Consider the following 12,325-nt stretch of genomic DNA (forward strand, 5'->3'; position numbering starts at 1 on the left):
CAGCCCGGGCTCCTTATCATATGGATGCTAGCGACACTATCATATACGTGTGCCAAAAGGCGCAAACGGTCCCGGGCAAAGGTAAGGCGACACCCGTGGAATACCGTGCGTGAGGCCGCAAAGTGATATGAGGTGTTACATGCTAGATCCATGTGGCATTGAGTCGGGGTCCTGACACTGTCCCTCGGCCTCAACTGGATCAAGAGTAGGAGGGACGTCATCAAGCTGAATGTGTGCTAACGCAGAGGTGCCATACGTTCGGTGCTTGGATCGGTTGGATCACGAAGACGCTCGACTACATCAACCGTGTTAACTAAATGCTTCCGCTTTCGGTCAACGAGGGTACGTGGACACACTCTCCCCTGTCGTTGCTATGCATCACCTAGATAGATCTTGCGTGATCGTAGGATTTTTTTTTGAAATTACCGCGTTCCCCAACAGTGGCATCCGAACCAGGTCTATGCGTAGATCTTATATGCATGAGTAGAACACAAAGAGTTGTGGGCGATAATAGTCATACTGCTTACCAGCATGTCATACTTTGATTCAGCGATATTGTTGGATGAAGCGGTTCAGACCGACATTACGCATACGCTTACGCGAGACTGGTTCTACCGACGTGCTTTGCACATAGGTGGCTGGTGAGTGTCTGTTTCTCCAACTTTAGTTGAATCGAGTGTGGCTACGCCCGGTCCTCATTGAAGGTTAAAACAGCACACTTGACAAAAACCATTGTGGTTTTAATGCGTATGTAAGAACGGTTCTTGCTAGAAGCCTGTAGCAGCCACGTAAAACTTGCAACAACAAAGTAGAGTACGTCTAACTTGTTTTTGCAGGGCTTGTTGTGATGTGATATGGCCAAACATGATGTGATGTAAATTGTTGTATGAGATGATCATGTTTTGTAACAAAGTTATCAGCAACTCGTAGGAGCCATATGGTTGTCGCTTTATTGTATCGAATGCAATTGCCATGTAATTGTTTTACTTTATCACTAAGCGGTAGCGATAGTCGTAGTAACAATAGGTGGCGAGACGACAACGATGCTACTATGTAGATCAAAGTGTCGTGTCAGTGACGTTGGAGATCATGACGATGCCTCAGTGATGGTGATCATAAGCACAAGATGATGATGGCCATATCATGTCACATATTTTGATTGCATGTGATGTTTATCCTTTATGCATCTTGTTTTACTTAGAACGTCGGTAGCATTATAAGATGATCCCTTACTAAATTTCAAGGTACAAGTGTTCTCCCTGAGTATGCACCGTTGCTATAGTTCGTCGTGCCGAGCCACCACGTGATGATCGGGTGTGATAAGCTCTACGTTCACATACAACAGGTGCAAGCCAGTTTTGCACACCCAGAATACTCGGTTTAAACTTGACGAGCCTAGCATACGCAGATATGGCCTCGGAACACTGAGAACGAAAGGTTGAGCAAGAATCATATATTAGATATGATCAATGTAATGATATTCACCATTGAAAACTACTCCGTCTCACATGATGATCAAACATGGTTTGGTTGATTTGGATCACGTGATCACTTAGATGATTAGAGAGATGTGTATCTAAGTGGGAGTTCTTAAGTAATATGATTAATTGAATTTTAATTTATCATGAACTTAGTACCTGATAGTATTTTGCATGTCTATATTGTTGTAGATCAATGGCCCGTGCTACCGTTCCTTTGGATTTTAATGCGTTCCTAGAGAAAGCTAAGTTGAAAGATGATGGCAGCAACTACACAGACTGGAACCATAACTTGAGGATTATCCTCATTGCTGCATAGAAGAATTATGTCCTGGAAGCACCGCTAGGTGCCAGGCCTGCTGCAGATGCTACTGGTGACGTTAAGAACGTCTGGCAGACCAAAGTTGATGACTAATCGATAGTTCAGTGTGCCATGCTTTACGGCTTAGAATCGGGACTTCAAAGACGTTTTGAACGTCATGGAGCATATGAGATGTTCCAAGAATTGAAGTTGATATTTCAAGCAAATGCTCGAGTTGAGAGATATGAAGTCTCCAACAAGTTCTACAGCTGCAAAATGGAGGAGAATAGTTCTGTCAGTGAACACATACTCAAAATGGCTGGGTATCATAATCACTTGACTCAGCAGGGAATTGATCTTCTAGTTGATTGTGTCATTGACAGAGTTCTTCAATCACTGCCACCAACTATAAAGGCTTCATGATGAACTATAATATGCAAGGGATAAACAAGACTATTTCCGAGCTCTTCACGATGCTAAAGGTCGCGGAGGTAGAAATCAAAGAGGAGCATCAAGTGTTGATGGTCAATAAGACCACTAATTTCAAGAAAAAGGGCAAAGGGAAGAAAGGGAACTTCAAGAAGAACGAAAAAAGGTTGCTGCTCAAGAGAAGAAACCCAAGTCTGGACCTAAGCCTGAAACTGAGTGCTTCTACTACAAAGGGACTGGTCACTAGAAGCGGAACTGCCCCAAGTATTTGGCGGATAAGAAGGATGACGAAGTGAAAGGTATATTTGATATACATGTTATTGATGTGTACTTCACTAATGCTCGCAGTAGCGCCTGGGTATTTGATACTGGTTCTGTTGCTCATATTTGCAACTCGAAACGGGGGCTACGGATTAAGCGAAGATTGGCTAAGGACGAGGTGACGATGCGTGTGGGAAATGGTTCCAAAGTCGATGTGATCGCAGTCGGCATGCTACCTCTACATCTACCATCGGGATTAGTTTTAGACCTGAATAATTGTTATTTGGTGCCAGCATTGAGCATGAACATTATATCTAGATCTTGTTTAATATGAGACGGTTATTCTTTTAAATTAGAGAATAATGGTGGTTCTATTTATATGAGTAATATCTTTTATTGTCATGCACCCCTGCTGAGTGGTCTATTTTTGTTGAATCTCGAAAGTAGTGATACACATATTCATAGTGTTGAAGCCAAAAGATTGGAGTTTAATAATGATAGTGCAACTTATTTGTGGCACTGCCGTTTGGGTCATATCGGTATAAAGCGCATGAAGAAACTCCATGCTGATGAACTTTTGGAATCACTTGATTATGAATCACTTGGTGCTTGTGAACCGTGCCTTATGGGCAAGATGACTAAAACTCCGTTCTCCGGAACAATGGAACACGCTACTGACCTGTTGGAAATAATACATACTCATGTATGCGGTCCAATGAGTATTGATGCTCGTGGTGGGTATTGTTATTTTCTTACCTTCACAGATGATTTGAGAAGATATGGTTATATCTACTTAATGAAGCATAAGTCTGAAACATTTGAAAAGTTCAAAGAATTTCAGAGTGAAGTGGAAAATCATCGTAACAAGAAAATAAAGTTTCTACAATCTGATCATGGAGGAGAATATTTGAGTTGCAAGTTTGCTCTTCATTTGAAACAACATGGGATAGTTTCACAATTAACGCCACCTGGAACACCACAGCGAAATGGTACTTTATTAGATATGGTGCGATCTATGATGTCTCTTACCGATTTAGCGCTATCGTTTTGGGGTTATGCTTTAGAGACGGCTGCATTCACTTTAAATAGGGCACCATCAAAATCCGTTGAGATGACGCGTTATGAACTGTGGTTTGGCAAGAAACCAAAGTTGTCGTTTTTAAAGTTTTGGGCTATGATGCTTATGTGAAAAAGCTTCAACCTGATAAGCTCGAACCCAAATCAGAGAAGTGCGTCTTCATAGCATACCCCAAGGAAACTGTTGGGTACACCTTCTATCACAGATCCGAAGGCAAAATCTTTGTTGCTAAGAATGGATCATTTCTAGAGAAGAAGTTTCTCTCGAAAGAAGTGAGTGGGAGGAAAGTAGAACTTGATGAGGTAACTGTACCTTCTCCCTTATTGGAAAGTAGTTCATCGCAGAAATCAGTTCCCGTGATTCCTATACCAATTAGTGAGGAAGCTAATGATGATGATCATGAATCTTCAGATGAATTTACTACCGAACCTTGTAGGTCTTCCAGAGTAAGATCCGCACCAGAGTGGTATGATAATCGTGTTCTGGAAGTTATCTTACTAGACCATGATCAACCTATGAACTATGAGGAAGCGATGATGAGCCCAGATTCCTCGAAATGGCTTGAGACCATGAAATCTGAGATGGGATCCATGTATGAGAACAAAGTGTGGACTTGCCCGATGATCGACAAGCCATAGAAAATAAATGGATCTTTAAGAAGAAGACCGACACAGAAGGTAATTAATGTTACTGTTTACAAAGCTCGACTTGTTGTGAAAGGTTTTCGACAAGTTCAAGGAAGTTGACTACGATGAGACTTTCTCACTCGTAGCGATACTTAAGTATGTCTGAATCATGTTAGGAATTTCTGCATTTTATGATTATGAAATTTGGCAAATGGATGTCAAAACTCCATTCCTGAATGGATTTCTGGGAGAAGAGTTGTACATGATGCAACCAGAAGGTTTTGTCGATCCAAAGGGTGCTAACAAAGTGTGCAAGCTCTAGCGATCCATTTATGGACTGGTGCAAGCCTCTCGGAGTTGGAATAAACACTTTGATAGCGTGATCAAAGCATATGGTTTTATACAGACTTTTGGAGATGCCTGTATTTACAAGAAAGTGAGAGGGAGCTCTGTAGCATTTCTGATCTTATATGTAGATGACATATTGTTGATTGGAAATGATATAGAATTTCTGGATAGCATAAAGGGATACATGAATAAGAGTTTTTCTATGAAAGACCTCGGAGAAGCTGCTTACATATTGGGCATCAAGATCTATAGAGATAGATCAAGACGCTTAATTGGACTTTCACAAAGCACATACCTTGATAAAGTTTTGAAGAAATTCAAAATGGATCAGTCAAAGCAAGGGTTCTTGCCTGTGTTACAAGGTGTGAAGTTGAGTCAGACTCAAAGCCCGACCACCGCAGAAGATAGAGAGAAAATGAAAGTCATTCCCTATGCGTCAGCCATAGGTTCTATCATGTATGCAATGCTGTGTACTAGACCTGATGTATGTCTTATTATAAGCATAGCAGGGAGGTACCAAAGTGTGACGCCCCCGATTCAATCGTACACTAATCATGCACGCAAATGTGTACGATCAAGATCAGGGACTCACGGGAAGATATCACAACACAACTCTAAAACATAAATAAGTCATACAAGCATCATAATACAAGCCAGGGGCCTCGAGGGCTCGAATACAAGTGCTCGATCATAGACGAGTCAGCGGAAGCAACAATATCTGAGTACAGACATAAGTTAAACAAGTTTGCCTTAAGAAGGCTAGCACAAACTGGGATACATATCGAAAGAGGCGCAGGCCTCCTGCCTGGGATCCTCCTAAACTACTCCTGGTCGTCGTCGTCAGCCTGCACGTAGTAGTAGGCACCTCCAATGTAGTAGTCGTCGTCGACGGTGGCGTCTGGCTCCTGGACTCCAGCATCTGGTTGCGACAACCAGAAAGAAAGGAAAGGGAAAAAAAGGGGGGGAGAAAGCAACCGTGAGTACTCATCCAAAGTACTCGCAAGCAAGGAGCTACACTACATATGCATGGGTATATGTGTAAAGAGGCCATATCAGTGGACTGAACTGCAGAATGCCAGAATAAGAGGGGGATAGCTAATCCTGTCGAAGACTACGCTTCTGGCAGCCTCCGTCTTGCAGCATGTAGAAGAGAGTAGATTGAAGTCCTCCAAGTAGCATCTCCAAGTAGCATATCCAGGTAGCATCTCCAAGCGCATCTCCAGTCGCATCGCATAGCATAATCCTACCCGGCGATCCTCTCCTCGTCGCCCTGCGGAAAAGCGATCACCGGGTTGTCTGTGGAACTTGGAAGGGTGTGTTTTATTAAGTATCCGGTTCTAGTTGTCATAAGGTCAAGGTACAACTCCAAGTCGTCCTGTTACCGAAGATCACGGCTATTCGAATAGATTAACTTCCCTGCAGGGGTGCACCACATAGCCCAACACGCTTGATCCCATTTGGCCGGACACACTTTCCTGGGTCATGCCCGGCCACGGAAGATCAACACGTCGCAGCCCCACCTAGGCAAAACAGAGAGGCCAGCACGCCGGTCTAAACCTAAGCGCGCAGGGGTCTGGGCCCATCGCCCTGAGAGCACCTGCACGTTGCGTGGGCGGCCGGAAGCAGACCTAGCCTAGTGGCGTTCCAGTCCAATCCGGCGCGCGCCGCTCCGTCGCTGACGTCTGAAGTGCTTCGGCTGATACCACGATGTCGGGATACCCATAACTACTCCCACGTAGATGGTTAGTGCGTATAGGCTCGTAGCCAGACTCAGATCAAATACCAAGATCTCGTTAAGCGTGTTAACTATCCGCGAACGCCGAACAGGGCCAGGCCCACCTCTCTCCTAGGCGGTCTCAACCTGCCCTGCCGCTCCGCCTCAAAGTAATAGTCGGGGGCCGTCGGGAACCCAGGCCCACCTCTACCGGGATGGAGCCACCTGTCCCTTCAGCCCCCATCTCCGAACAGTACCACAGGTAATGTAATAGTGTAAAGTATATAGTATATACCCGTGATCACCTCCCGAAGTGATCACAGCCCAGTAGTATAGCATGGCAGACGGACAAGAGTGTAGGGCCACTGATGGAACACTAGCATCCTATACTAAGCATTTAGGGTTGCGGGTAAGGTATCAATGACTGTAGCAGCAATGACAGGCTATGCATCAGAATAGGATTAACGGAAAGCAGTAACATGCTACACTACTCTAATGCAAGCAGTATAGAGAAGAGTAGGCGATATCTGGTGATCAAGGGGGGGGGGGCTTTCCTGGTTGCTCTGGCAAGAGAGAGGGGTCGTCAACTCCGTAGTCGAACTGGTCAGCAGCAGCGTCGGTCTCGTAGTCTACCGGAGAGAAGAGAGGGGAAGAAATAATGAATACAGAGCAAACAAAGCATCACAAAATATAACAAGGCAATACGCGGTGTTCGGTGTGCCCTAACGCGGTAGTAGGTGATACCGGTGAAGGGGGAAAACATCCGGGAAAGTATTCCCGGTGTTTCGTGTTTTCGGGCAGAGGAGCCGGAGGGGGAAAGTTGCGGGTTCGATAGGTTAGAGGGGTGTGGCGGACGAACGGACTGCGTATCCGGAATCGTCTCGTCGTTCTGAGCAACTTTCATGTTGAAAATATTTTAATCCGAGTTACGGATTAAAAGATATGATTTTCTAAAGATTTTATTAATTTCTGGAATTTATTTAATTATTTAATTAATTCGGAAAATGGATTTATGACGTCAGCATGACGTCATGCTGACATCAGCAGTCAACAGGGGTTGACTGGGTCAAACTGACGCGTGGGTCCAATGGGACCCACCTGTCATACTCTGTTAGGTTAATTAGGATTTAGTTAAACTAATTACTGTTTAATTAAGCTAACATGTTAATTAGATTAATTAATTAAGGTTAATTAACTTAATTAATTTAATTAATTAATTAATTAAATTTATTTTTATTTTAATTATTGTTTTATTTATTTTATATATTTTTTTTAACGTCTTGGGGGCGGGCCCCCTTTGTCATAGGGCCCTGGGGGCTAACGGGCATGCGGTTGCCGCGGGTGCGGGCGCTGGGCGTCGGCGCCCGACTGGGCGAGCGCCCAGATCGACAGGGGGAGGCGCCGGCCACGGGCACGGCAAGCCCGAACGCTGGCTCAGGGGTGGCCATCGGCGCGCCTGGGCGCCGGCGGCCAAGGCAGCGACAGCACGGGGCGAGGGGAGCAGGGCGGCCCGCTGGCCGTGGCTGGAGAGGGCGCATGGGGGAACGGCGGGCGCGGGGCAGCGCAAGGACGACGCCGGAGTTGCAGCACCGCTGGTGGAGCGACGAGGCGACGAGGTGGGGCGCAAGGCGAGGGGCGCCGTGGTTGGGTCGTCGGACGCGGGGGTGCGCGGGAGCCGTGGCGAGGCACGGAGCTGCGAGGGGGGGGAGTGCGGGTCAGGGGAGGTCCGGCGCGCAGGTGGCGCACGGGCGCAGCAGAGAGCACCGACGGCGTCAGCCGCGGGCGCGGTCCGGCGTGGTGCGCAGGGAGCGGAAGCAGCACGGGCGGCGAGTGTGCGCGTGCGGACGCGACGGCGGATCCGCCAGGGAAGAGAGGGGAAGAGAAGGGGGCTCACATAGCCCTGTAGATGTGCAAAGGCGCGCTCGGGGAAGGGCCGGAGTAGCGGGGCGACGACGACGATGCCCAACTCAGGGAGGGAGTTGCGCGAGGGAGAGGCGGGGACGAGGCAGTCCGGCGGTGAGGTACGGCAAACGGGAGGGAGGGCGCCGGGCGGCGTCGGGCAGCGCCAGGCGGGGAGATCGGGTCGATCTCGATCTGGATCACGGGAGGGGAGAGGAACGAGCGAGAGAGAGGGTGGGGGTCGTGGGGTAGTGGGGGGGAGAGGGGCTAGGGTTTCTGGCGCCGGGGGGGATTAGTAGCGGGCGCGGTTGGGCCGGCCTGGCGGCCCGATGGCCTGCTGGGCCGAGGCCCAGTGGGGGGGGTTGCTCTTTTCCTTTTTTTTGTTAGTTTTGTTTTCTGTTTTTTTTATACTTTGCTTTCTTTTAGTTTCCTATTATTTTAGTTTTAGTAAATTACCAAAGTGGCACCTAAATAGCATTTTACAAATTATGCCACTGCCACAATAGTTTAATACTTATAACAATTTAGTTTTGAAAATGTTTATTATTTTTAAAGCATTAAACTAATTGTTTTTGCTACTCTTTTATTCATTTAACAGTATTTAAACATTTTATAAAAGTGTGGTTTCTCCACCATAATTATCTATGCAATATTTGGTTCACTCCGAACATTTTAGTTTTAATATTTGAAAACTTTTATTGTTTGCCTATTTTTGAATTTGAATTTGAATCGGTTTCGAACTAACTCGAGATTAGCAACTATAAACGAGGTGACGTGGCACCATTAGCAAAGGATCACTGTAGCTTAATTACCCGGGCGTCACAATTCTCCTCCACTACAAGAAATCTCGTCCCGAGATTTAAGCGGTGGAGTAAGGGGCGAAGGTGTTGGTAGCGAAAAACCTAACGAGTCTTCTCGGTCTTGGCTTCCCTTTCGAAGAGGTTGATCCCTTTCGTTGATGTCTTCATTTCACTGCTTCAAGTCACCATGATCAATTTGTCATCCTTTCTTCGGGATCTCCATCGTACTTACGAATAGGTAAGGGGCAGCTCTACAACGATAGGATGTTACAAGGGAAAATCTTCTGGGGGTTTCCCAAGTATGAACATATGAGTATCTCTCGAGTTGAACAAATGAAACTCATCGAGAGCAAAGTAAGACGGTGTAATAAGAAGTTTCAAGCGGATAGGCAATCGTTCATTGCCTGAAACAGAGTGTGAATGGGTTTCAGAGCAACGGGAATAAGTATTGTGTCCGATACCAGAATTGATCACTAGGAAGGTGGCTCGCAAATTACATACGAAGTCAAGCTATAGGAATAACTTTGGCAACAGGGTGTATAGGAGAGTCAGGTTTCGATCCTGTGAAACTGTGGGTTATGGGCCCACCATGTGGTTCCTCTTTTTTTTTAATAGGAGCAGTGACATCTTGCACGGTCATGATAGCAAGGCATGTCAGGGAGTACCATGTCAGCTATGTCGGCAACAACGTTGGTACCAAGGGCGAGGGACGAAGAGAACCATTTTCCTGCTCGTTGAAACGAGGCGGACCAATAGGCAAGGTTCCCGTCCATCGGTGGTTACCGGAATGTCATCAACAATAGTAACAAGGTCTTGCTGACCGAGTTGTACATCGAGGTGTTTGCACAAGTAGTGGATTATTACTGCTTATATCATATAGATCATAAAAAAGGTTTAAACAAACCAATGGAAGGAAAATATGATCATCAGATTAAACAGAACAATGGAAAGGAAAATATGTTTAAACACATATTTCGAGGGTATATCCTTCCCAAGGACAAGCAGAGCAAGATATCCATGACAGGATATAAAGTAGAAAACCATTTAGGTAAGGGGGAAGGAATCTCATGATATTACTCATACAACGGTGTTAGGATAATTGATAATTAAAATATAGCATCGTGCTTCAAACGTGCCTGTTGAAAATCGGAGTACCATTGACATGCTTCGAGACAGCAGTGACATGGTCTTCAGGTGAAGATCAGACTTTGGAAACACGAAGGATCCATCAAGAATAACTTGTAGAATAAGTCTTACAATTTCCTCATGGATGAATGGATAACCTTGCTGAAAAGGAATCTATAATGATAGGTCCTCCAGCCGGGGGGGGGGGGTGCTAGGCATGACATCATGTTACCGGGTCATCAAAGGATCAACATCATAATTCTTGGAAAGTTGTCCCCTCCATCATATCTGACCGAGATTCATATCCAATTGGTGTCATGATACCTCAGACTCAAGGGGTCCGAGAGGAAAAGGTGCAACACAAATCGACGAAATGACATTGCAAGATTCTCGGGAAATGAACTATGGGAGCGGGTTTCTGAAGCAATAGTTCATCATTAAACCAAGGAGGGGATGAGGAGGTGGCTGATGGGCTCAGCGATAATTCATCGAGAATTCCAACGGATGGATCTCCACGATAATGTGAACCAGAAGATGACATTTGTTAGATCAAATGATATAATGGGACATGCTCGAGGAAAACATACATAATTTAAACATTGGTTGAACGGTGCACCCGAAATATGGGTTGGGTTGCACGGCCAATGTTAGAATGGTGATTCAATTATCGAAAGACTTAGAATGAACTATCGCCCATTCACTTCAAAGCAATAGGGTTGCTAGAAGGAAAGAATCCAAACAACACCGTTCACTTGTTGGAATTAACACGGGGACCAAGAAAGAATGGTGATGGTGAGAAGTATTTCTATGTCAAGAATTCTCAAGAAGTGGAACAAATCTCAGAACAGTCTTGACATAAAGGATGGTAATACTCCAAGGTAAAGAAGAACAATTGCTGGATAGCAAGGAACTCAAGGTATAACACCAAACATGAACAAGCTTGTGTTGGTGGGAGGGCAATAAAGTGGTCGACGATAATACAATTCATCAAGGGCAAGGATGGTATTTCTCGTCATAAATTCAATTGATATCCTGGATGAGCTCAGAATGTTGATGATCACGACACCTTTGTCACGAGAGTTCATGAAGATGTAGTCAATCAGCGACGACCTCAAGTCAAAGGAATGATGAAGCAAGAGGTTATTGGAACCACAGTTATGACACAAACTCGAACTCAAGCTTGTTGTTTAAGGTGAAAGGGTATGACGAGGAAAAATCGACGTAAGGTTAGTTCATCGTCGAAAATTGGTGCTCCGAGAATAAGGACCAGGTAGCACCGTTAGAATCGTCACGACAATGATATAGCCAAACAGGCTAGGAATGGCGTGATCGGGTACAAACTCGTACTTATAGAAGCTTACTGAAGAGTTGTTGAACCGTAGAGCGGACTCGGTTCAGTTATCGGTGTCTTTGAGTGTTCAATGACTTAGAGCCCGCGAAAAATTGGAATCAGTGGGAAGGTAGCACTTGATGAAGAACTCATAAAAAGTTATGCAGTTCCATGATAATCTCGAGATACCAGGTTGTAATACTCGACGATAGATCAAAGTAGAGGTTGGACCGGGGTATTGCTCTATAGAAGACAAGTGCTTAAACTTGCACAGGGAATGGTATTTAAAGGAGAACATGGTCGGAACCACGATTGCAAAAGGCCAGATCTCCGATATAAGATGAACTTATACCAAGGGAATAATTGATTTTAAAAGAAACTTCGATGAGAAGATGTACATCGTGTCCATGGGCATGAACGCAAAGTTCAAGGTCGACTCCCACTTCTCCAATGCATACCCTTTCATTCACTTCTCGCTTTCGATGAAGTTATAGCATTGAAATTTTATCTGGCAAAATACCAGAAGAGTACGACTCATGAAAACTTTCGAGTTCACACATATTAAGGAAGGCATAGGTTCAACCCATCGGGGCATCTTAGAATCCTATACCAGAATCTTTTAGAAGTAATTAACTCAAGCTCGAAGGCAGAGCATGGTTGAGAAAGCAGACGATACAATTTACCAAAGGCATTATGTATCCGAGAAAAGGCTCACAAGTTTATTGAATATGAAGGGCGTTGTCAGATAAAATCCAACAAAGGATCTGGTGGTCCACAAGGGATCTGACGTGAGCATCGGTACTCAACTAGAGGAAGCAGATTATAGAAACAACTGACTAACTCAATTGTCAAATGCAAAGGAATTATGATTTCCAAATCAAGGGATCAGAAGCAATGCTCTGATTAGGGGTGGACAAGTTGAATAGCCGTAGGGTA

This window comes from Triticum aestivum, chromosome 1B, assembly GCF_018294505.1.
Source record: "Triticum aestivum cultivar Chinese Spring chromosome 1B, IWGSC CS RefSeq v2.1, whole genome shotgun sequence".
NCBI classification, from domain to species: Eukaryota; Viridiplantae; Streptophyta; class Magnoliopsida; order Poales; family Poaceae; genus Triticum; species Triticum aestivum.